We start from the raw sequence: 27,368 nt of genomic DNA on the forward strand, positions 1-27,368 counted from the left end.
TCCTTGTAACCTCAAATCATTAAGGGAATATGAGGTATGTTAATATAAATACACACTCATCTTTTAAAGTTTATTTTTATTGATATAACTAACACATAACGCTGTGCAAATTTAAGGTGTACAATGTGTTGATGTGACATTTATATACTGCAGGAGACTATTACTGTATTTAGCTAACACATCTATCATGTTGCACAATCATTTCTTTTTCTTTTTTTGTGGTAAGAAAAATTAATTATCTAATCTCTGAGCAATTTTGAAGCTTATAATTTAGTACTGTTGTCCATAATATATACCCTCATTTTTACTGAAATAGTCAAGCTATTAAGCCAGAGGAATTTATGTTAAACATATTATGCCGGAATAATAGCTGCCTATTAAATTATTTCCCTAAAGGCAGGGAGTCTGTCTTTCTGTTTGACATCGAGCAATCATTCAGTGGATGAATACTTAAACATAAGTGGAGAAGCAGACACAGGAACATTTATGTTTAAAGTCAAAGCAATAAATGATTTGTAACATATAACCTATGACAAAAATTCTATTATTCATGTTCTATTAATGTCATCCTATCTAAAGTACCTCCCTTATTGGTAAAAATAATCAGGTTTATTCTGTTTTTATACTTAGAGATTTACACTGACTAGACAAGACAGGGAACCGAGACTGAGGCCTAAGGTGGAAAGAAAGGAATGGTCTTGTTTGTTCTCCACTCACAAAGCAGCCTGTGTTTTCACTTAACCTCAAAAGAATTTTATTTCACTGCCATTTTATGTAACTCATTTTCCTGGCCTTTACACTCCTCTTCTATCCTTAGATGCTGATATTTTCTGTATCCAGAGGGGATTAAAAGCAAAAAATTTAAAAACCTAGTTCTAAAGAATAAAGGTTTCACTCTCCTATATTAAAAATTCGGTATTAATGCAGTCATGGGAATAACGGCAAAGTGTTGCAACGGTTCTTCGGGCAGAGAAAATGACCTGCATGTAACCACTGCAATTCAGGATTGAGGGACCCCTCGTGGTAAAAAATATAAGTACAACTTGAATATCAAAAATGCTTTTTTAGTTTAAGAGACGATTGTGCCACACCACGATTCCTATCATCATGGAATAAGTAGGCATTTTCCTTGTTAACTATATCGCCAGTGCTGGTGTGACGTGTGGTGCGTGTTCTCTAACCTGCTGTGCGGGAGGATCAGAGATTCTGGAATGCTATCAGCTCCACCATCAGCCTCCAATTAAGGTCTGTTATCATTTCCATTGCAGAACATAATTTAAGAGAGTGAAATATTTACAACCTTAGTAGGTTATAGAAGAGCAGGCCAGTGAACAGCTAAAATGTTCAGCCATGAACTGTTTAAATATATCTGCAGTAAGGAACGGTACAATTTTCTGAAATACACATATACTATATAAATTTCTTTTGGCCAAGAGATACTGAAATAGTTTTTGAAGGATAAATGAGATAAACAATAGATTTTAAAATGTTCTAATTTTTTTGTTTGTTTATAGAAGGCAAAAGATGAAACTGAAATTTAATGTTAAAACAGATTTTCTGTTTATGGACCTTATATGGGCCCTAAATGGTTTGCTTTTAATATTTGTAAATAAATCTAGAACATAATGCTTGAAAAAGGACAACAAGAACTGAGAAATGAAGGGTAAATGTATTGAAAAACATAATCTATAAAATTCACATGAACAGTGTTTGACTTCTATCTCTGTATCTGTGTCTTACCCCAAAGATTCTGATTTAATTGGTCTGGGCTGGAGCCGTGACACTGATATATTTTTTTAAAGCTCCCCAAGTAATTTCAATGTACAGTTAGGATTAAGAATTACAGCTCTAAGCATAAGAACTAGAACTTTTGCTATTATTATCTGTATATCCTGCCTGCCTCATTGGAATCCCTGGCTCTCAGAGAGCAGGGACTTCTTAATTTTATAGTATCTTGTTACCTAACATGAGCTATGTAACCTCACTGCTTACGTGTCTAAAACCTTGTTTTAAATTTAACTTATCAGGTGATCAGTGTCTGTTAAAGAAAAATAACATGTGCAGAAGAAGCAGAAGTGAAATGCTTCAAATCCATAGTCAGTGCTATAACTGTGGAATAATATGCTTTTCCTCACAATACCTACAGAAGTTTTTTGTAGTGACTGAGCTGACGTTGGGCTTCTCTGATAGCTCAGTTGGTAAAGAACCTGCCTGCAATGCAGGAGACGCTGGTTCGATTCCTGAGTCGGGACGATCCCCTAGAGAAGGGATAGGCTACCTACTCCAGTATTCTTGAGCTGATGTCATCTATGCTATTCTCTGGGAACTGAGATTTTATATTGAGATAGGCCAAAAAAACAAACAAACAAACAAACCCCAAAAAATCCAAATAAATGTCTTCCACATTGACGTATAAGCATTACCTTCCTTTGTGGAATGCACTGTCCTCTCTCTGCTGCTTTAGAAATGCTTGCCGCTCATCTGTCGAGCGTCTCCCAACACCGTCACCCACTCACACCACCTCTGGACATCATTCATCACACTGCACGATAATAAACACTTGAAATAAGTGTGTTTATGTATTTTTCTTTCTCCTGAGACTGAGATCTTTTAGGAAAAGAACTGTCTTTACCTTGGTGTTTACATTCTTGATGTCAGGGAAATAGTAGAGGATGAATAACTGAGGAAGTCAGTCTGTGTGTGGGGGGAGCTATCCAGTAAGATTTATCAGGTGTTCAGAAAAACCCGAGGCTGGCAAACCGCAGCCCGCAAGCTAAGAAAGGTATTTACTTAACGTGGTTAGAGAAGTATCTACATAAAGCCTATACTCTTTACGTGATCTGGTCCTTTGAAAAAGTTAGTTGATTCCTGAGACAGTATTTCATAATTTTAAGACAGTAACAATAAACAATAGTTATAACTCAGTTTTAGAAAATGCTAGCAAGACTAATGAAGTTGTTCATTTGAGAGATCCTGTTGAAAGGTTTCACAGCATCTCAGCAGAGTGACTATTAGATCATGTGTGATAAAACTGCTTTCTGAAAGACAATATAAATACTTTAATGTATTTTTTTCACCATGACATACCTGCTAAGTGCTGAGTTGCTCAGTCATGTCTGACTCTGCGACACTATATAAACTGTAGCCCACCAGACTCCTCTGTCCGTGGGATTTCCTGGCAAGGATACTGGAATGGGTTGCCATTTCCTTCTCCAGGGGATCTTCCTGACCCAGGAATCAAACTCGCGTCTTCTCTGTCTCCTGCATTGGCAGGCAGATTCTTTACCGCTGAGCCGCCAGGGAATCCCTACTTGTAGCCCCTCAGTTATTTTCTGGCCTGGGTCTTCTAACAGTCTCTTCTACTCAACCAGAGAAGGTTCTCGTCACTTTTCCATCTTGTTAAAACAAACCTAAATCTGTCTTTGCCGTTGCCTGTATGATTTTGATACACCTTATTTTTTAGTCTCTGAATAAAATATTTCCAGGTTCATTTGCTCTGCTTACTAATGGAGTAATTTATAGCAAGACGCTTCTAGTCCAGGCCAAAAGCTTACAACTGGTAATATTTTCCCTTGTGAAGGTCAGAGGCAGTAGAAAGATCCAAGAAAGGCACATGAAGACAAGATGACATCATCAGAAGGACCTAAAGAGCATGTCGCTGGGGATGAATAAAGGCACTACTGCCTAAACACACACAAGTCAGCTTCACAAGAAACAGGAATGTTTTCCTTGGCAAACCAACAATGCCCCAGGTAAAACCTGGGACAAGTTTTAGGGGCCAGCTTCAAGGAGACGCACTGTAAATTTTGTCTCAAAATAGGTTTTAAAATGTATTTACCAGGCATGATACCATCTTGCATGGGTTTTGTCTTCACCAGAGGACGTGGACCCACATATTAATCTGACTTGAAACCTCCCAGCTCCTCCAGAAGAAAGAAGATGGAAAAAATCAGAACTAAAACAGGACAGCCTGGGGCAAAGCAGGCTCAGAGAAGCGCTAATGCTTAATCCTTTAAAAGAAAGTTGTAGCTGGCTTCTCTAGCTCTGAGGCACACAGAGATCAGAAACAGAAACGGGAATAAAGCAGGCCTATGCCAGACAGTAGGGTTCGTTTACAATAAATGTTTTGAGGGAACCTTCCTCCTACTGAGGACGCCAATGCTCAGTTACTTAATGATTCTTAAAACAAAAACAAATTTTTCTTCTGGAGTAGGTAGCTTAACAGAATGCCGAGACAGCATTTTAGAAGGTACACACAATGCTCAACTCAGCTCCCAAAAGAACATAAATAACTAAAAAAAACCCCATTATAGGAACACAGTCTTCGTTCTACAATAATCCATTTTGAACAGAGTGGACAAAGCCTGGGGGCACAGCTGACCCAGCCTCAGCCACTAATACACAGCCTGTAGCCTCTGCATGGAGAGGGCAGGACCTCAGGTAGAAATTGGGGAGAATGGGCTGGAGGGGTTCCTGAATTTTCTACTGTAAGGAGTGCTTTTAATCTTCTCAGCCTCTCTTTTTCCTTCTTTGGCCTACCTCCTTCCAATTTGACTAATACAAATAAGTTTACGTATCTGGGGTACTTTTCTGAACTAACAAACATACAGTCATAGTAAGATGACAACCATATATATTTTCAAAATACTTAAATAAGAGAGACTTCTAAAACTAAAAATCAAAAAACAACTCAGCCGGGTTAACATGAAAAAAATCTTAAAAACAATGTTAAAAATTCAATTTTACACATACACACATATATACACATAAAATTAAAGATTTTGAAAGAAAGATATTTTTCTGCTTTCTCCATCACACTATCTTAAGCCATTATTCAAAACCAATTTCTTTTCTGCTTTTCTAAATTCCATCCTGCTTTTAGGAGTCAACATAATTTCCACTTTTTCTACTTTTCAATCTGCCAGCTACTATATTCTGGTTTACATACTCCAACCCTTAGTCATATATTTTTCTATATGGTTTATTGTGTAAGAAGTTTATCTTCTATTTAACCTCTATAAATCAAATTTCTTTGTGTCATTATAGTGACTAGCATTACAACAATTATATTCTGAGCATAGAACACATTCAATAAATGTAATGCAATTAAACTTTCTCTTAAGGATGTTGAACATACTTGCTTGAAATCTTGGTGCGTATAAAGTATTATGTGATTCAATGAAATAAACAATTCCTTCCGTAGTCAAAGAGAACTGTATCTCTGCTCAATCTAAATGAGAAAGTGAGAAAGTGAAGTCGCTCAGTCGTGTCCGACTCTTCGCGACCCCGTGGACTGTAGCCTACCAGGCTTCTCCATCCATGGGATTCTCCAAGCAAGGATACTAGAGTGGGCTGCCATTTCCTTCTTCAAAGGATCTTCCTGACCCAGGGATCGAACCCGGGTCTCCCGCATTGCAGGCAGACACTTTAACCTCTGAGCCACCAGGGAAGCCTAATGAGGCCTACTTATAGATTTTAGGGCTTTCCAGGTGGCGCTAGTAGTAAAGAACTCACTTGCCAATGCAAAAGACTTAAGAGAAACGGTTCAATCCCTGGGTGGGGAAGATTCCCTGGAGGAGGGCACGGCGACCCATTCTAGTATTCTTGTTTGGAGAATCCCATGGACAGAGCCTGGTGGCCTGCAATCCACAGGGTCACACACAATTGGACACGACTGACGTGACTTAGCATGCATGCACATATAAAATTTAATTAAATGGAATATCAGTCAAGACTAAAGTTCTTAGGTGAAGTAGTGCAGCTCTGACTGTTGGTATATATTTAGTGAGTATCACCCGTGTTTCAGAATAAAGCACAATAAATCTGCTATAAGTATAGAATAGTTCTAGTTATCAAGGCAGGGATCCTGTAAGTTCCCCAAAGTGTGTGTTAGTTGCCCAGTCGTGTCCAACTCTTTACAGCCTCATGGACTATAGCCCACTAGGCTCCTCTGTCCATGGGATTCTCCAGGTAAGAATACTGGAGTGGGTTGCCATTCCCTTCTCCAGGGAATCTTCCTGACCCAGGGATTGAACCTGGGTCTCTGCATTGTAGGTAGATTCTTTATTATCTCAGCCACCAGGGAAGCCCAAGTTTTCAGAAAAACCAAATAAAACAACACTGTCCTAATCAAACTTTGTCACTATGAAAAATTATATTCTGACTTCTCTTGACCTAAGAAAAAATCTGTTAAGAAAGCATATGACATAAATGAGCATACTATTTCTTTCTAAAGGAAAGGTGCTGTCAACATAAATCCAGAGAAGCAGAAAGCCTAGAATTACTCAATAACCAAGAAAGAAACAAACATTCAAAATTCAATTTAAGTAAGGCAAATATTTTACTCACAGTATTTGGCAAAAGTTAGCAATAAATACCAAATGAGCTATGTGTACTAAATGAAGAAAAATGTGAATGAAAAGGAAATTGCACCAGACCTCACAGATGCCCAGTAACAATTCCATTTATCTGAAAACTATGACAAAGAAAAGGTTTTTCCTTCCAGATAAGAACTCCATTTACATGTCCAAACGAGTTTAATCTAAATGTCTCATGCCAGCAAATTAAATCACTATAGAGCAGAGGAGGCGAGCAAAAGGAATTCGTGATTTTTCAGATGAAGTCATTAAGTAATGGCTCTTGCTGCTGATGCGAGGAGAGCAGCTACTCCCTTCTTACTGAAAAATCTTCAAAGGACAGAGCAGTTGTGTGCAGAGCATATCAACATATATAACAAGCACATTACAGGATGCAGTCTGGGGTGATTCTGGACGGCCAGAATCTCAATCAGACAGTCCTGATTCAAGTCTCAGTTGCACAATTTGCTTGGGTAAGTGTCCCGGTCATTCAGACACTTTGTTGGCTTATCTGTGAAACGATGATGATATTAGAACCCACCCAGGAAGATTATCTGGTGGATGAAACACAATAATGTATGTGAAACACCTGCTCAGTGCTTGGCACATGGTAAACACTCTCTGTGAGCCACCCTGGCTTAAATACAGGCTTAAATCAACTGTGAAATCCCCCCTCCTATGGGCCACATTGCATCAGGAGCGTGTCCCACACGGGTTGAATTCATGATCAACATGGTACTTACTTGCAAAACATATTTGGAAAAAACTTCAAACGTTCTACTGACCAGGAGGCAAGGCAGTGTCTCTTTTTGCCTCTTCCAGAGAAGAACACAGAACTGAATGCCCACCACTCCATTATTTGACCTTTCTCGTAGCCCTGGGCAGACAACCTTGCAGACCCCAAGGCCCCATCTCCTCACTGTGGATACTGAATGCAAGGCCTGGAGAGGCTGACTTGCCGGTCAGCACACAATGGTGTTATTGCACCTTTCATTTCACTGTCCATTAATACAGCAGAGAATCTTTCTGTATTGTTATTAGTCACCATCTTTCATTCCTTTTGCAGTTCTATCTATAATACACAAGGTTGGGAATGAAGCCCTCACCAAAATTTAAAAAAAAAAAAGAGTTTGCTGAATCAGCTAGGTGAATTGAGGGCTATTAATGTCATATTACTTGATTACAAAAATTCACCATATTCACTTGGAGAGCACTTGGTAAACGCAAGTATTATTAACTCCTCAGGTATTTCTGATTCCACCAAATGCCTACAGGCTCACATCAGAGCATTATTCTCTCTTATCCAACTGTTTCCCTGAAGGACCAAAGGCCATGGTCTTCAAGGCATTTTCTAAATGGGCCTATGGAAAGTTAGAAGTGTGTACATTTGCTGATCACTCTGTATGTATGTAAAATAGATAAATAAATTGTGGTAGAGTCATACAACTGTGTGCTATACAGTAACGAAAAGGAATGAATACATTATACAACAGGCATAAATTACAGAGACATAATGTTCAGGAAAAGAAGCCAGGCAGAAGAACACAGATATACCCTAATTTTACTTCTATAAAGTTAAAAATCAAGCAAAATTTATCTATGGTGTGAGATATCCTTCCAGGCAAGGGATATTGGCTAGAAGGGAGAATGAGGAGAGCTTCTAGGGGACCAGAAATTGTTGAAAATATGAAAATATAAACTGAAAATATGTTCATGAATAACACTATTTAACAACAGTACTTATAAAAACTGACACAACATTTTCATGACCATAAACTTAATACAAGAAACTGAGTAGAAATAAGTGCTAAATCAGAAAGTTAAGAGTCCGATCAAATGAGAATCTATGTAACCCAGCATTGTAAAACTGTTCAGAACAGAAAAGCAAGCATTTAGCAAATTAGTTTGTTTAAATTTTCATTAAATAACATCTTAGAGTAGCTTTACTATTTCCTGTCTCCCAGCACAAGAAGTGGTTTTCTACTATCATGATCTGTGGGAGATAGTTGTCCATTAAACTTAACTTGAAAGCATTGTATTAAGATGTCAAAGGCCATGTTATAAGGAAGAAAACTTCTAGTGGGATAGGACCCCAGATTTTTTTGGCATTTAATATTGCTCCTAATAATATATGTTACCTTTGTATTTTCCTTATGCTTTGAGAATTTCCAGTACAGAATCTGTTAAGTAATCAAAAACTGTCATTCTAATTTTTTCTACAGAGCTTCTGAATTTACTTGTACAATTCAATAACAGTAGTAATGAAAAGAGCTGTCATTGTTTTAGTATTTATCAGTAAATGCATTCTCAATTTATAAACCACAGTTCCCCTTTTCCCAGACTATAATCTCAGAATTCTGTTCTTAACTTAATGGAAATATCATGTAGCTAGATTTTTGTCTGGCTCTGTAAGTATCACTCAATCCTGATTTAAAGTGTCCCTGAATTTTGCAGGCATCAAATAACAGATTTGTATCTGTAATAGAAAATAGTCCTTTGTTTTTAGAATTAAAGAAATAAACCTCTTGCCAATAATAATTTTCTAAAGGTTCAGACTCTTAAAGGTAGGATCAAGGGCATATGAGACCACTGTTCCCTCATTTCCCCCAAAGAGTATGGTGATTAAAACTCAGCAGCTTTTATTTTTTAGGGTTGACTTAAGATCTCATGACTTTCTAGTCAGAAAGAGACAAACAAGTATTGTATATTAACACATATATATGGAATCTAGAAAAACGGTACTGATGAACTTATTTTCAGGGAAGGAATGGAGACACAGATGTACAGAATGGGCTTGTAGACATAGTCAGGGAAGGAGAGGGAAGGATGAATTCAGAAAGGAGCACTGATAAAACCATGTATACATTGGCTAGTTAGTGGGAAGCTGTTCCATAAAACAGGGAGCCCAGCCTGGCACTCTGTGATGACTTAGAGGGCTAAGGTGCAGGAGGGAGGGAGGCTCAACAGGAAGGATATATATATATATATATATGAATTATGACTGATTCGCGTTGCTATACAACAGAAACCAATACAACACTGTAAAGCAATTTTCGTCCAATTAAAAAAAAAAAAAGATCTCACAACTTTCAATTTAAATGCGCTAAAATTTAGTAGGAACTTTGGCCAATATATTTGAAACATCCAAAGCACAAGAAAAGAAAGTTCCTCAAAAAAGTAATTTTTTTCTAAAAGAAGGGCCAAGCACGCACAAGCAACTCTGAGAGCTAACATACAAGAGGAGCCTACATCCAGTACTGTCTAGACCTGTGTTGTCTAATATGGTCATTAGCCACACATGGCTATTTAGAGTTAAATTAACTAAAATTAAAATGTGAAAGTCAAGTCCTGAAACACCCTAGCCACATTCCAAGTGCCTGGCAGCAGCATGTGGCTAGTGTCAGCCACACTGGACAGCACGAATATAGACCATCTCATCCCTGGGAGGTTCTACTGGTCAGAACTCCTCTAGGATAACTTCAGTTCATGATTCCTAAAATTATCAGCCTCGGCTGCATAAAACTACGGTGTGGCACTGGGATCAAAATAGCAAGCAAACACGATCTGGTCCAGAAATAGAGCATCTAAGAAAGCAGAAGTCATAATTATAATCATGAAACCATGCCAAGGCTGCCGTGTGGACTTGTGGGATGGCCAGAATCAGGTGGCTCGGGCTCTACACCTGCATTTCAGCTGTGTGTCTCTGTCCTCACCTGTCAGATGGCAGTCATTATTAGGGTTAATAATCATGGTATTGGGTGGGATGGATGACAGACCTAAATGATGTGGGTGCCTTAGGAGAGTGGTAAGCACTTGCTTATGGCATTATTCTGTTAAACGACGCTTTTGTTATCAGCAGTAAGCTTAACTACATCAGTGCTTAGCTCACTGTGGTACTTGAAACCAAAAAGCATCATCAGGGTGATTTCATGTCGGTAGTTATATTAGGGAAGCTTGATTGATCAGTTCTTAAGTACTAGCAGATTACAGAACACTGCTCTCTGTATAATGGAGTGATTGTGAATTCAGTATTTATAATGAACCGGGCTCATATACATACCTCTATACAGTGCTACACGCCTGGGAAGAATAATCTGTTCACTGAAATAGGGAGGGTGGAGTAAAAGGTGAGAGTATCACAAAGAAACCAGGTGTGTGCTAAGTCACTTCAATCACTTTCGACTCTTTTCAACCCTATGGGCTGTAGCCCGCCAGGCTCCTCTGTCCATGGGATTCTCCAGGCAAGAACAGTAAGTGGGTTGCCATTTCCTCCTCCAGGGGATCTTCCCAACCCAGGATCAACCCTGTGTCTCTTCTGTCTCCTGCACTGGCAGGCGGGTTCTTCACCACTAGCTCCATCTGGGAAGCCCCTACATTAAATATTTTTTTATCCTGGAATACAATGTCTCACCGAGGTTTTACCATCGTGAAGGATCTCCCCATCTTCTATTCCTGTTCTGCATATATCTCCGTGCATTACTTGCTGGGCAGTCTGTGCTTCACCTGACAGCTAAAAGGGGGTGCTGCCACAGTACCTCATTTTTCCATTCCTCTTTGAGAAAACAGAAACCAAATTGGGAATCTTCCAGATCTTGGTTAGAAGAAAGAACCTATAAGCTGTAAAGGCAGCTCTGACAAGGTGTGGTAAGAAGGGAGCACATGAGGATTTCCTCACAACAGAAAGTAAAGCTGGTCTCCCATCAGATTTACACCAACATGGTGAAGACTGTTATGTGATACATAAGTACCAGAGAGAAGGACATTAAACATCACCGTGAGAATGATGTCTGGGAGAGATTCCACAAACAGACTTTTAAACCTTAGGGAGTCATATACCAGAGCCTGCTACTATCTTTCTGGATAAAATAAAATTGTTTATAATAGTACCTTAATTTTATTTAGCTATACTTTTAAAAATAAACTTTCGAATAACTTTAGATCTACTGAAAAACTGCAAAGATAGTAAAGAGAGTTCCCGTCACTCACACTATTTTCCCTATTATTAACACTTTATAATATTACATGTTTGTCACAATGAATGAGCCCACACTGGTGTATTATTAAAATGGCCACGCTTTATTTTTATTTCCTTAGTTTTTATTTCCTGTCTTTCTCCTTCTTCCAGGATCCCATACTACATGCAGTGGTCATGTCTCCTTAGACTCCTCTTGGCTGTGACAAGTCTCTCAGACTTTCCTTGTTTCTGATGACTGTGACAGTTTGGAGGAACACTGGTCAGGTATTTCGTAGACTGTCCCTCAACCGAGATTTGTGGTGAGACTGGGGTTATAGGTTTTTGGGAGAAAGAGCCCAGAGGAGAGGTGCCATTCTCATATCATATCAAGGGTATTTATGCCATCAACATGACATCTCACTGCTGATGCTGCTCTTGAGCACCTGGATGAGGCAATGCTCATCAGGTTTTTCCACTGAAAAGTTACTCTCTTTCCCCCTTACCATACTGCACTCTTTGGAAGGGAAGTCACTGTGCACAGCCCTCAGTTAAGGAGTGGGGAGTTATGCTCCGTCTCCTTGAAGGTGAAGCGTCTGCAAAAATTATTTGGAATTCATTTGCATAGGCAAGCAGTCTCTTCTCCTCATTTATTCATTCAATCATTTATTTATATCAACAGACTCAGTGGTATTTATTTTATACTTTGGGTTATAATCCAATTTTACTTTATTTACTTTGTTCTTTTTTTTTTTAATTTTACAATCTTTAATTCTTACATGCATTCCCAAACATGAACCCCAGCTTTGGCCACTGGGAGCTCTATTATTTGATTCCTGGGTCCCATTGCTGTGTCCCATCATTATGTTTTGGTTTTTCTTTTGAACCACTTCCCTACTTTGTGGCACCACAGGATACTCTAGCCATTTTGCATGTTGCCTACCCCAGGCTTAGAGTCAGAAACTCCTCCAAAAGAGCTCTGGTTCTGATCTGGGTTCCTGTTCAGTTTCTAATGGTGTTTTCCTACACATGCTTCTCTCACATCCACAGCCCCTTGGACTGATGGGTAAAACCAAGGTTTTGAGTAGCTGAGGGATTTGCTCAAGATCAAGACTAATAATGGCAGGGTTGGGATAAAATTCAGTCTTTCGATGACAATATTGTTCTTTTCCATTACTGAGTGATTTATGGGTGAGGACCTGGCCTCAAAGACCAGTCTCACAACTTATAGGAAAAAGGAAAAGAGAAACTGACATTACCAGAACACAGTCCTTCCAGGAGAGAAAATATTAACAGAGGTATGTGACAGACTCTGTCTGTCTAGAAGAAAACAACTGGAGATTCTGTATTCTATGGAAAAAGGTTTGTATTACAGCAGTGGTGCTCAACTGGAGGTGATTTTTCTCCCCGCTCCACCTCTCCCCTACCCCGAAACATCTGGCAATGTCTGGACACATTTTGTTGGGGAGGGGTATGCTGCCACTGGAGTCTAGGGGAGAGAGGTCAGGGATGATGTCAAACATTCTATAATGCACAGAGGAGCTCCTGCAAAAAAGAATTATCCAGTTCAAAATGACAACAGTGCTCACGATGAGAGACCCTAAACCCAGGGACCCCTAAAGAACTTCATCCAGTTTTATGCCATCTCTACTCTTGCTGAATTACTTTCCCATTGGTGGCTATGAGGGACAATTGTGGAAGATTCTGGGGGGCGGATTCTGTGGCCTAGTGAGTTAGTCTATTAGCAGGAAAAAAAAAAAAAAAAACAACCCATTTTGATTAAGGGATACGGCTCACCATCAGATAAAAGAGTTCTCCCTGGTGGCTCAACTGGTAAAGAATCTGCCTGCAATGCAGGAGATCAGGTTGGATCCCTGGGTCAGGAAGATCCCCTGGAGAAGGGAATGGCAACCCACTCTAGTATTCTCGCCTGGAGAATTCCATGGACAGAGGAGCCTGGTAGGCTACAGTCCGTGGGGTCACAAAGAGTCGGGCATGACTGAGTGACTAACACTTTTGGTTCTTACATGTGGGTCAAACAGAAGAAGGGGTGCTCTTTAAAATGAGCAGTCGTGGCTCATGTGTTTACCATACATGCCATCGTTTACTAGTAGGCCATGCATCTGCCATCTTCTAGTTCAGGAACAAGCAGTGCAGAACGGTATGGTGGCTTAGAAAGTCTGCCAATGAACTGGTCAGCCTTACTAAGCAGATGCTGCTCCCCAGAAACTGTTGTTCACTGCTCAGTGACCTCAGTTTGGAGAGGAAGTAAGTGACTGAGTCCCTGTTTGCTGATGCTCTCAGTGACCACCCAGCAGTTTGACAGAAGAAAAGAACCCTTGTTTACTATGACCTCTCTTGGAAGCTTTAGAAAAGCTTGCTCATTCTTGGTACTAACATTCAATGGAGGACATTTTTGGAGCAAAGCTAGGTGTGTCCTGGGATCATAAATCACCACAGCCCTCTATAAAAAAAAAAAAAAAGCTTACAGGGGCAGTATAATTTGGGGTGATCTTATTTGGGGAAATCCTGATGATGCATATGGGTATATGTAAAAATACTCCATGCACCGTAATGTCTGGTACATAGTAACTGCTTGTCAACTGTAGCAACAATAAAAACCCAAATGTTTACTTAGTGTTTCCTAGGTGTCAGGCCCTGTCCAAAGTACATGTTTATCTCATTAAACACTGATAACTAGCCTATGAGATAAGTGCCACTATCACTATTACTACCTAAGTTATGAAGGGAGTCAGATGCTTATGGAATATATGATAGCTAAAGAAAGGAAAATGTCATCTTGCGATACAATCTTATTCCTGGAGATGACATGAGGTCATAAGACCACAGTGATAAACAAATGCCAAGTTTAGCCCCTTAACATCCCCACATTACCAACCACAGTCTTATAGGAGGTGTCAAACACTGGACGGGATGGGTGGATGCACCAGGAACCAACACAGTGTTGCAGGTCAATTAAACTTCAAAACAAACAAACTCACAGAAAAGAGATCAGATTTGTCATTAACAGAGGTGTTAACGGGGACAGGGAATCAGACGAAGGCAGTCAAAAGGTACAAACTTCCCGTTATAAGATAAATATATACTTGGGATGCAATGTACAATATAATAAATGTAATTAACACTGCTACATATGAAAGTTGCTAAGAGAGTAAATCCTAAGAGTTCGTACAAGGAAAAAAAGCTTTTTTCCTATTTCTTTACTTTCGTATTTATATGAGAAGATGAATATTTACTAAACTTACAGTGATAACCATTAATGTAATTATTATGCTGTACACCCTGACTTATCCAGGGCTGTATGTCAAGTGCATCTCAATAAAACTGCAAGAAACAAAATCGAAAGTTTCTAGGTCTATACACGCCCCTCTTCAGTCCTGCATTCAAAAATCACCATTTTTAGTCATTTGTTCTTAACCTTTCTGATAATTTACATTCACAGCTCTAAGTAATATACTTAAGTTCTTAATTTATAAGCTTTAAACAATATCCACCGGCTTCCTACTAAGAAATATGGATTCACTTAATTCACATTAACCTTTATTATCCTTTTCCTTCCTCTTTATAATATTTATAGTTATATTCAGATTTATTCTCTTACTGGTCACTTTTTAAATACTGCACATCCAGCTCTGTTTATTGTTCCATCAAAATTTAACTCCCCACAACATAAAACAGGCTATCAGTAATTATCCTTCCCATCAACTCTCCAACTCCCTTCTACATTAAAAAAAAAAAAAGTTATTTATCTGACTGTGTTGGGTCTTCATTGTGGCATGCAGGATCTTAGCTGTGGCATGTGGGATCTAGTTTGCTGAAGGATTGAACCCCGGGCCCCTTGCTTTGGGAGCATGAAGTCTTAGCCACTGGACCACCGGGGAAGCCCCCTTCCCCTTCTATATCTTACCATCTGATCATCACCTTATCTTTTTTCCAAATTACCAGCAAATCTTTCTGTGCTATATAAGTTGCTTCTAAAAATCAAAGGTAAATAATCTGTGTTTACTGTATTGCGATCAGTAAACATTATTCATTACAGAAACAAGGAATGTTTTAGAATTATGTTTCTATTTCCAGAAGTCCATTTTTTATTGAACTATCATTCAAAAGACCATGTTACTAGAATAATGGTCAAGTGGATTTCTTTTTCTTAGTTTTCATAATTGCTCAAAATCACACATTTTTGTTGTACTGTGATTGGACAATGACATTATTGTACATTTTTAAATCTGGAGTTTCTAATTGCATTTACTTTTCTACTGTTCATATCATCAAATTTTTATAGCAAAATTATATTTGGGCTCAAATAAAGATGAAAAATTCAAAGTTCATTATAGCAGACTTAAAATAAAAACAAACTTTGGAAAATACTATTTTGTTTTTAAATTCTTAGAGATAACTTTGTGCTTATGTGTCCTTTAACACAGAGATGAAGTATATTCCATATACATTAGTAAGATCCATGTATATGATACTTTCAGTTTATAAAACACTGCCTGCAAATATTGTTTTGTGCTCTCAACCCATGAAAGAGGCAGAATCGTCTCTATTTCACAAATACAGCAATTTAACATCAGAGAGAGTGAAAGATTTAGCTACAATCAGACAGCAAGTGAGCTGCAAGTTCCAAATGTGAAACCACGTTTTCTTTTCCCCCTCAAAGTCCAAGGTTCTTTGCTTCTACCACAGCTGCCTAACACATGGGCTCTTTCTGCCTTTTGTTTAGAAATAAAACATCATGATTTTGGTTTAGAAGTTTTGTTATCAATTAGAGGACTCCTATGGAAAGCAACAGACTACTCTCCCTCCTTATTTACTAAGGATAAGGCAGGGAAGGATTTTTGTAAATAAACAATAGAAAAACTGGCAGAACCTGAAAACACAGAAAAACACAAATCAAAAGGCCATTACACAAAGACGCTACAATGACAAACAACAGTCAAGGCAGGCCAAAGACTCACAAGCACTAGGCTTCTCAGGGAATAAATGAGCGCCTATAGGCACTGGGGTTACTACTCCAGCAAGATAGTGCTGACATGGAAGGGACACTGATCCCAACCATACGCTCACAAACCAGGCGTATCTCACACACATAGCCTTTGAGGAACAACTCTGGGTACACTCTCTGAGAGTCAAGGGCTACCAAAGAGGAGAACCAGGGTCCTGAGAAGATGTCATGTGAGGAAACCAGGGGACGTTCAGCACGGAGAAGCAGGCTCACGCTGCAGTCATACGAGCACAAAGAAATGGGTTTCAGCACAACACGAGGAATAACCCCTGACAGAGGAAACATGCCCTCAAAGACTGACAGAATAACAGCGTTCAGACCAGCTAGATTCTGCTTAGTTGAAGCTTTAGACTCTTTATCCAGGTATGAGGCAAAAGCTGAAAATTCAATTTCTGAACTTTGAATTTCATGTTTACCATTTATAATAAAGCAAATATTCTTTAAAGTTATTTAAGATTTGATTTTGACTTTACATCAGAAGAACACAGTTCAGGAAAAATAGTTTCTTAAAACAAGAACTTACTTGATGTAAATATTAATCGAAACACAGAACTCAATTTGAGCAAGAAATGTCCAGGCTTTCATCTTCTATATACCTAAACTCTAATATGTCAACTTTTTTTGAAATAATGGGGGAAAGTAGGCAAGTTGGATTGTTTTTGTATGTAGCTATCCAGTTTTCCCAACACAGTCTAAAAACTGACAGTCTTTTCCCCATTATATGTCAATTAATTGGCATATTATAATATTGACTATATTATATGGCCAATTAATTGACCATGTACGTGTGAGTTCATCTCTGGACTCTACTCTGTTCCACGGATCTGTATGCCTGTTTCTGTGTCAGTACCATATTGTTTTGATTAGTATAGTTCAAAATCAGGAAGCATGATACCTCCAGTTTGTTCTCCTTTTCTTAAGATTGTTTTGGGGTCTTTTGTATTTCTATATAGATTTTAGAATTATTCTAATTCTGTGAAAAATGCTATTGATATTTTGATAGGGATTGTACTGAACCTGCAGAATGCCTTGGTTATTACTATGGTCATTTTAACAATATCAACTCTTCTAAATCATGAGCATGAACTATTTTTCCATTTGTTTGTATCATGCTCAACTTATTTCATCAGTGCGTTATAGCTTTCTGAGTTGCTCAATTTATTTCATCAGTGTCTTGCAGCTTTCTGAGTACAGGTCTTTTTCCTCCTTTGATTTATTCCTGGATAGTTTATTCTTTTTGATGTGCTTATAAATGGAATAGTTTTCTTAGCTTCTCTTTCTGACAGTTGTTAGTGTATAGAAATGCAACAAATGGAATATTACTCAGCCATAAAAAGAATGAACTCTTGCCATCTGCGAGAATACAGACAGACCTAGGCTGCATTATGCTAAGCAAAATAATGATTTCACTTATATGTGGAATCTAAAATACAAAACAAATGAACAAAGGCAGGTGACTGCCAGAGGGGAGAGGGGTTTGAGGGGATGAGAGAAACAGGTGAAGGGCAAACTTCCAGTTACAAAATAAATGAGTCACAGGTATTAAGTGTACAGTGTAGGGAATATAGCCAATAACTACGTGATATCCTTGTATGATGACATACTATAACTAGACATTCTATGGTGATCATTTTGAAACATATAAAAATATCAAATCACTATGCTGTACACCAGGAACTTATATAGTGTTATAGGTCAATTATTCTTCAAAAACAAACTTACAGAAAAAGAGGTCAGATTTGTGGTTACCAGAGGCAGGGAGTGGAGGAAGGGGATACTGAATGAAGGTAGTCAAAAGGTACAAACTTTCATTTGCAAGATAAATAAATACTAGGAATGTAATGTACAATGTGATAAACATAATTAACACTGCTATACGTTATACATGAAAGTTGTTGAGAGTAAACTCTAAGAGTTCTCATCACAAGGAAAACTAATTTTTTCTTTTATGTGTACAGGAGATGAAGGATGTTTACTAAACTTACTGTGATAATCGCTTCATGATGTATGTACATCAAATTATTACGCTGCATACATTAAACTTTTATGGTGCTACATGCCAATTATATCGGAATAAAACTGGAGGAAAATATCCAAATGACGGGGAAAACATACATAACTCTCTAAAGCAGAAACATATTTCATAAGAATATTTGACTACATACAAAAAGGGAATCATCCCTTTCATCAGCAACAGTATTAGCTGATATTTACTGAGAGATCACTACATTATTAGGGACTCTGTTTCACCCATCATATGCACTACCACTAATAATACAATTTATCTCAATTTTAAATGTGTGCTGAAGACTTACAGGGGTTAACCTGCCAAACCTAGAGTTAAGTCCAAACTGACATCCATCTCTTAAAACATCACATCCACTACCACTACCTACCTATTCAGTGGACTGGAAGTTCAAGTGATAAATTCTTACCATGATATTAATGATTATCAATTTTCATCTGAGTCATGGGCAAAAAGGAGATTAATCAGATGCCTCTCATAAGACCAAATTCTCACTCTCATGTTTGCTGACAATTTCTATTATCCTTATTCTGTGTGGATAGAAAGGGAAGTCAATATAGCTCAAAGTAGCAACATTAATTTAAATTCATCTCTGACAATGTTTCCTGCTCCTTGCTGGTGAGGACATCAATAAATAATGAAAACTTGGTAGACTGAAGGTCTAGGGAGTATAGAAATACTGCCTATCAGTACATACAACTTTAGGAGTCAGGTCGTAGGATAAACATTTCAGAGTTTGATGTTGATTATAGAAACTTATCTCAACTACTTTATCACATGATTGTTAGACAATTTTGTAGATTATTTTCAGCAAAAGATTTTCTTTACAAACTGTTTAGACAGGCTATTCTCCCACTGCAAGTCATTCCATACACATGGTGGTACCATGTATGTTGAACAATCAAGATGTGGTTACTCCTACGTATCAAATACATAAATATCTTTTTGAGTTAGACAGTGACTGCTGAAGGATATTTCATCTTATCAATAAACTATAATCTATTAGTAAATATTTATGAAGCACCTACGAAGTAGAAATCACTTGCACTGTAAGACCGTTCTCTTTCCTCCTCTTTCCTTCCACAGAGAAACGGGAACTATAATATTAAGTACAACAGGGTTTTTTTGTTTACTTATGGTTAACATTTTTTGAAGATCTCAGATGCTGTTCCTTGTTTTGCATCTTGAAGCAACAGGTCTTGTTTCAGGTCAGAAGTAATAAATTCCAAGGAAAAACAGTTGTTTATTTATTTTTTTTAATTTTCCTTTAAGACACTGACGTTCAAGGCTGAATACTATTAAATAAGTAGAAGCACACATTACATTTCTAAGGAATGGTTTCTCCTGTTAATAGCACTGAGCCCAGGAGTTCAGAGGCTCAGGTCCTGGTTCTACTGTAACACTCACTAGGCAACTTTGGGGAAGTCACCTTGGACCTCTCAACCCCAGTTTCTTCATTTAAAATAAGGAACTGGAGTTGGGTAATTTCTCAACTCAACCCCAGCTCATAATTCTAGGATTTCCTCGTAATGGTCTTTAGAAACAGGGGTAAGTCAGGTGGCGCTTAGTGGTGAAGGACGCCCCTCCCAATGCAGGAAACAGAAGAAACATGCATTTGATCCCTGGGTGGGGAAGATCCCCTGGAGGGCATGGCAACCCACTCCAGTATCCCTGCCTGGAGAATCCCATGGACAGAAGAACCTGGCAGACAATGATGTCCATAGGGTCACAAAGAGTCGGACATGACTGAAGCAACTTAGTACACACAAGTTACTAATGAGGATGCTTGCAGAAACACCACACAGAACCCCATCCAATGAAACTAAGACCACGTCTCGGCACCCACTCAGATTACTGAAATCCAGCAGACCTGTCACTTGCTCCTCAGAAGAACGATTCTTTCCATACCACATGATTCTGGCAGTTCAGCTGTCAAGAATCCAGAGACCATCACATTTTTGGCAGCTTCACAGGTCTAAAATCTTTCCTGTTTGATTTTATTCAAGACCTAATAAAGCAAAAGGTTGTGCCAAAGTACAAGCTTTCTTCACTGGGTGTTTATTCCCATACCCACCCTTACTTTTATTGCTCTTGACGTAAATTTAGCTGGGCAAAAAGGTCAACAAATGGGATGGGAGAGCGTTTGCTTTGTTTCCTCAGGATGCAGTGCTCCTATCTCGATACTATGCTATACTCTCCCTCCCTTCTCATTCTGCATCCAAGTAACTGTCCATAGCTCCCTCATCCTGCATCTACCAACCTAAGAACCATCAGAAATTACTTCCTTTCATCTTGCAGCAATAACTTCACTTTTCAAGGAAAAAATTCCCCAGTATTTCACCTAATAATGAAAGAAAACATAGGATGATAATTTTAAAAAAATACTCTTCTGACTCAGGGGGGCCTCACTGATAATACAGTGCTAGGAAAAGAAAATAAACACATACTATCTACTACATGCCAAACACTTTCTATGCCTCATCTTATTTAACAGGGTCGGACATGACTTCACTTTCCCTTTTCACTTTCATGCATTGGAGAGGGAAATGGCAACCCACTCTAGTGTTTTTGCCTGGAGAATCCCAGGGATGGGGGAGCCTGGTGGGCTGCAGTCTGTGGGGTTGCACAGACTTGGACATGACTGAAGTGACTTAGCTTAGCTTACAGCCTTTGTGATAGATATTGTTATACCCTTATCACAGATGAAAAAAAGCCCAGAGGTTAATTCAGTGAGATAAAATAACTTGCTCATTATTTAAACAGAGACTGTGCCGTTTCCATTATATCATGCTGTTCATATTACTCTGACATGCTCTGAAAACTATTAAAAGAAAAGCATATATTTTATTTCTCCTGTGAAATCAGTTTAAACATCTTGAAAGGCAAATGCATGATATAGCAAAATATACAATAAATAATTATGTACTCACTCTGAAGAGATGCTAATATGAACTTGGCATTTATTTAGGGATCTGCTCTGCCTACCATTATTTCACTTCCCTACCTGCTGAATAGATTTTTGTATCCTTTTCCTTAAGGATACAGTTCTATTAAAATCATTTTATTCACCCTCAAAACATTTTACCATAGCCAACTACAAATATTTACCCTCACTTGACAAGCAAGAGTCTTTTTAAAGGAAGAAAAACAGTCCGCATAGCTGGTTTAAACTTTTGAACTCCATTTCATCCACAAGAACGACAGAGGACCAGCAGTCTCATAAACACAACTCAGTGTCATCCAACTTGCCTTCATCTGTTTATACATACATTCATGTGACCTCTCCATGTACAAAAGATCTGAATTACCTGCACAAAATGCTTAGGAAAAGATAAAGATACAGAAAGAGTAAACATCACAACCAGAGGAAATAAGAGTAAAATGTCAATATAAGAGAGACAAGAAATAAAATGCACACCTATGCCAATACTGGGGCTCTATGTAAGTTACCAACTGAACTCTGAGCTTACTTACTAGTACTCAAAATAGGGAAAATTACATACACACAATCAGTCATACAACTCTAACGTTTTATGAGAGAGAAACTTCTGGTTAATCGAGGTAAATCTTTGATCACAATTTACACCTAAAAAAATTTCTCAGGAGTGGAACTAAAAAAAGAGAGCAAAACTTAAACAGAAAAGGTATACTGCCCAGATCCATTTTATCATCAGAAACTGCAAAATGTAGTGATCAGTTCTACTATTGCTTTTCCTTTTTAAAGCTGAAAGTCTTTTATAAAGAAAGGCTTTCATGCATCAACTATTTAGTTACTGCACATTAGAATATGTACAAGAGATAATTCTTTGATTCTTTCCATTTATTTTCTATTTTCAAAACTAGTTCCCTTGTATCCTCAAAATAATGAAATAATATAATAAATTATAATATGTATATAATATATATTAATAATAAAACACTTATTCCTTTAAGGGAATAAAGTAAAATACATCTTTTTTCAGACTATATAACTAAAAAAATTAAAATAATAATCATGTGAAATAAAGAAATAGAAATCTTTATCCTCTTAGGTTAAATTCCTCAATTTTATAGAAAACTGGATGGTATTTGTCAGTCTAAAAACCCAAGATTTTACTGTGATGATGGCTTCTTGCTATTTTATGCCCACTGACATTTTTCTAAAGTTCTAACAAATGTTAATTTGCTTCAGAGAAATCACCGGTTAACAAATCCTTTAAGATAAGGGGCTTTTGTATACATAAAGAATCTTGGCTAGCATTATGTACATTCTTGCGTATTTCCAAAAGAGAGAGAGAAAAAAAAATCACTCCAAGTAATAACAGGAAAAAAACAGGGCCCAAGAGGTTTTATCTTAATCCAATGAAATCTTATAATACTAGGTTATCACTGAAGCTGCTTTAGATTCCAATGATCATGCTACCAAATGGTTACCAAAAATCTGCGATGTTTTTGAATAGCCTCGAGGATTATTAAAACAATTTAATATGTTAATTTTTTAAGAAAGTCTTTGTGGTTGCTCATATTCAAGGAGAAAACAGAACGCTAAAACCACAATTCTCTGAATAGAAGTATTACTGCCTGATCAGAAAAATAAAGTAAATCCTTTCCCTGATAGCTCAGGTGGTAAAGAATCCACCTGCATTGCAGGAGAAGCCAGTTTGATTCCTTGATCAGGAAGACCCACCAGAGAAGGGACAGGCTACCGACTCCACTATTCCCTTGTGGCTCAGCTGGTAAAGAATCTGCCTACAGTGTGGGAGACCAGGGTTTGATACCTGAGTTGGGAAGATCCCCTGGAGAAGGGAAAGGCTACCCACTCCAGTATTCTGGCCTGGAGAATTCCATGGACTGTATAGCCCATGAGGTCACAAAGAGAAGGGTATGACTGCAAGACTTCCACTCACTCCTGCCATGATGCAGATATCAAATTCTCTATTTTAATGTTGAGGCAAGGAGCATTTTGACAGTGACAGTGAAACATACTGGAAGAATACCTATTATACATTATTTCTGAAATAAACAGCTATCCCTACCCTCATAATACCTCAAGGTGAGTATCTCATTATGCTAAATAAATTACAAAAAGATGCACATATTTTATTTTACAAGTTTTCAACCTGACTATTTTAGGGCCAAGACTTACTCATTTGTGTAACGATAAAAATGAGGATTATGGAAACTGTTTCTTTCTACTGCTAATTAGCACTGTATCCTTAGACCCATGAGAGACAACACAGAAGATCTGGAAACGTGTATCGAGTCAAGGAAGAGTTGTTTAGGGCATGATGGTTTATAATGTGAACAGTGAAACATCAAATTTGTTAAAAGCTGGAGGCTTTTGGTTCTCACCTAAGTCAATAAGCCCAAGAGTTGCTTTTGGTTTTGTTTTCACTATTCTGGCATGTTTGCATTTTTTGGGGGGAGATCAGTTAAGGAGTTTATCACTGGAGGGAAACTGTTCTATGATTCTAGAAAGGAGATAAAATTTTAGACTTTTCAATGAAGCTGTCTTCACCAATATCATGCTTGTTTATACTGAGTTAGATATATTCAATCCTTAGAGGAGAAGGTGGAGCTCTTGGTAATTTGACTTCCACACCAGCTTATCCTAGTGATACCTGCTTTAACATCAAAAGACTGAAAGTTAGTTTTCTGCTTCACTGTAGAAATCCCTTTTAATGAAACTGGCAAGTCTTTTTTTTAACTGAGGAGTAACTGACATATATTATATTAGTTTCAGGTATACAATGTATGATTTGTATTTGTATATATTGCTAAATGGTCACCACAATTAGTCCAGTTAATGTCTATCACTATATAGTTACAAAATTTTTTTCTTAAGATGAGAACTTTGAAGATCTACTCTCTTAGCAACTTTTAAATACATAGTACAGTGTTAACTGTTTAGCTGTATATTACATCCCCATGACTTACTTATTTTTATAACGGTCCTTTTGACTGCCTTCACCCATTTTTTTTGGCCAACTCTCCTCACCCATACCTGGCCTCTGACAACCACCTATCTGTGTTTTGACCACCCAATTTCTGGATTCCTATACCTAGACATAAAATCCAGATAGGTCTATGGCTTCCTTCTATCCCTTCCATGAATCAGGCAGGCAGACTTTATGTTAAGATGTTGAGGCGGGTTTTCTGGATCTGTCCTTTGGTGGTGATGGTTTAGTCGCTACATTCCATGTTGTACAATATACCCTTACAGTTTATTTTATACACAACAGCTTGTACTTCTTAGCCTCCTACCCTTACACTACCCCTCCCCATTTCCCTCTCTCCACTGATGACCACTAGCTGGTTCTCTATACCTGTGAGTCTGATTTTTTTATTGTATATATACTTATTTTATTCCTATAACTATATCCAGTAAAAATAATAACGTGTTCTTGACTATGACAATTCAAAGAAATCACAAAAAAGGTTTAAAAGGCAAACGTTGTTTAGAAGCTGTCGTGTCTGACTTGTGATCCTATGGACTGTAGCTGGCCAGCTCCTCTGTCCACAGGCTTCTCCAGGCAAGAACATTGGAGTGGGTTAACATTTCCTCCTCCAGAGGATCTTCCTGACTCAGGGATCAAACTCGCGTCTCCTGCACTGGCTGGTGGATTCTTTACCACTGAGCCACCAAAAAAGCCCTTGCTTTACTTCTAAATACACTTTATCATGTAATTTTCTTTACCTAAGCAGCATTTTAAATTTAGCAATAAGGTTCACGCTTAACTAGAAAATCTGTATGATTAAAGCTCACGAATATTTTAAACCCAATTTACAATAAAACAGATGGAAGTTATTTATAATACTTAAGAGAGTGGTGAGTTTCGATCACAGAAATAATAAAGTCTAGATCTTACAGTGGCACTTGTCTTTGGATATACTCTATCCAGTTTCTTCCTTAAAGTCTATAATACCCATGAATGAAAAACACAGTTAATTGAAAAGTATGACATGAATGTTATAAACAGTGAAGAAAAAAAGCAAAAGAACATAATTTGAGGCTAAACTGAATTATTTGTACTGAGACTTTGTTGGAAATGAAAAGCTCACATAATAAAAACTTAATTTTTAGAGTCTTGTGCATGAATTCATTTTATGAGAGGATCTGTATCAAAACTATATACTAGACCATAAAGAAACTGCACTACAAATGGGAACTTCAGATTTTAGTTGTGGCACTCTAGACATTTTCTAAGTCCACATGTCTCAGTATTCAATTCAATATAAGAAACTGTATTAAAATTACATATAAAGTTCCCATTAACTTTCTGAAATATTATTGGGGAAGAATGAGCTGTTTAAGAGGGAGAAATATACTAAATGTAGGACAGTGCAAAATACAGTTTGTGTTACTGCCTATCAGTTTACTATCAACTGCTATGGAAAAGCTAATGATGTTTACTAAGTACTTAAGTGCTTAATGGAAAATTGTTTGTAAATCTTCCTTTTAATACATTAATATTTTGAAACAAAGAAGAAAACAAATGTGGGAAAAAAGCTGGCTCTAAGGTAAAAACTGAAAGGTTTTAAAAGAAATCTGTATATTATACATAATGGTTTCACTATTCCGTTTGGGCTTTTTTTGTGCTATGTTATTACTTACAGTGATAAGCTCTAAAAAGCATTTGCAATTTTACACAGTTTAAGAGACCCCACCATTTATGAACTGAAAGGTGGGGGAAGTATTAGAACCATTGAAGCAAACAGAAAGGGAGACAATGAAAATGGATTGGGATTTCTTTCTTAACTCAAGGGATGAGAATGGCTCATGAACTTTCACCAAGCTAGCTATGATCCTTCATTAGTTGAGAACAGTTAATGAGAGGAGGAATTTATTCTGCAGAAGGGAATGTTTACCCACTCCAGTATTTTTGCCTAGAGAATTCCATGGACAGAGGCTACTATAATGTTTAATATATATCTGAGGATATTCTGATATATATGTTTCCCCTAATACGCAGTTTTTGTTTTTGACTGTGCCTCATGACTTGTGGGAACTTAGTTCCCTGGCCAAGGATCAAACCTGGGTCCATGGCAGTGAAAAGTGCCGAGTCTTAACCACTGGACCAGCAGGCAAGTCCCTAATAAGTAGTTTTCAAGAAAATATCCAAGGAAGAATTAAAAAAAAAACAATGATTCCATTAACGTCCAAAGATTAAGAGTAAAACGACCAGAAAAAAAGGATCTACCTTAAAAACTACCTCTTACATATTACGTTAGACGATAAAAAGCAAGAAATAAAAAGAATATTTAACAGTACAAGATAATAAATTTCCCTTAGGACATATCTGGGAAATACTGATGTTCAGCAAAAATATGGAGGCAGAAACTAAAGGGAAGCTGCAAAAAACAGCATAGATGAGAGGGAGGTAATTTTCTTTCACTAAGTCTACTGTATTTAAAGTGAAAGTCGCTCAGTTATGTCCAACTCTTTGTGACCCCACGGACTCTACAGCCCATGGAATTCTCCAGGCCAGAATAATGGACTGGGTAGTCTTTCCCTTCTCCAGAAGCCTACTGTACCGAAGCCTGTAAAATTCTTGATCTTTGTCAAAACACTATCAAACGTGCAGTGCTTATTCATTAGAGAGCTCCTATTCAATTTCAGTAAGAAAATAAATTCTATTTTGCACCATAAACACTGAGCAGGCATTTTAAAAGCATCCATATAATTTGCAACTGAGTATCTTTATTTGGTAGAAAAACTTTACGTAAAATATGGAGCTGTTCAAACATCAACAGGCAAGCTCTGCTTCTGGTTTGGATGAAGGAGGATGTGGAAGACCTTTTGCTCCTGCTGAAAGCACAACAAATCCCCAGCTAAACCTCAACACAACACACTACCTTCTACAGAAGAGGTGCGAACACATAAAAATGTAAACCAATTGAACAGGAAGAGGCCAGTTTCATATTTTAGACCCATCGCCGAGCTTGGAGAAGTGAGCCCGTCACAGAAGGGCAGTCTGTCAGGCAAGAAGTAATCAAAGGGACTCTGAATATATCTGTGGACTCACT

The 27,368-nt window shown here is 37.8% G+C and overlaps 2 protein-coding genes across 3 annotated transcripts in view; one reads left to right on the forward strand and one right to left on the reverse strand.

Moving 5' to 3' along the window:
• NT5DC1 (5'-nucleotidase domain containing 1) overlaps positions 1-27,368 on the reverse strand; it is a 116,569-nt gene that overhangs the window by 21,133 nt on the left and 68,068 nt on the right. The gene's annotated exons all lie outside the window — the stretch shown is intronic.
• The window catches only part of COL10A1 (collagen type X alpha 1 chain), a 75,586-nt gene continuing 49,276 nt past the window's right edge, over positions 1,059-27,368 (forward strand). Inside the window, exon 1 of the mRNA XM_060419213.1 lies at positions 1,059-1,245. The gene's annotated coding sequence lies outside the window, so the exon portion shown is untranslated. The remainder of the gene's footprint in view (positions 1,246-27,368) is intronic.

This window comes from Ovis aries, chromosome 8 (genome assembly GCF_016772045.2).
Source record: "Ovis aries strain OAR_USU_Benz2616 breed Rambouillet chromosome 8, ARS-UI_Ramb_v3.0, whole genome shotgun sequence".
Classification (NCBI taxonomy): domain Eukaryota; kingdom Metazoa; phylum Chordata; class Mammalia; order Artiodactyla; family Bovidae; genus Ovis; species Ovis aries.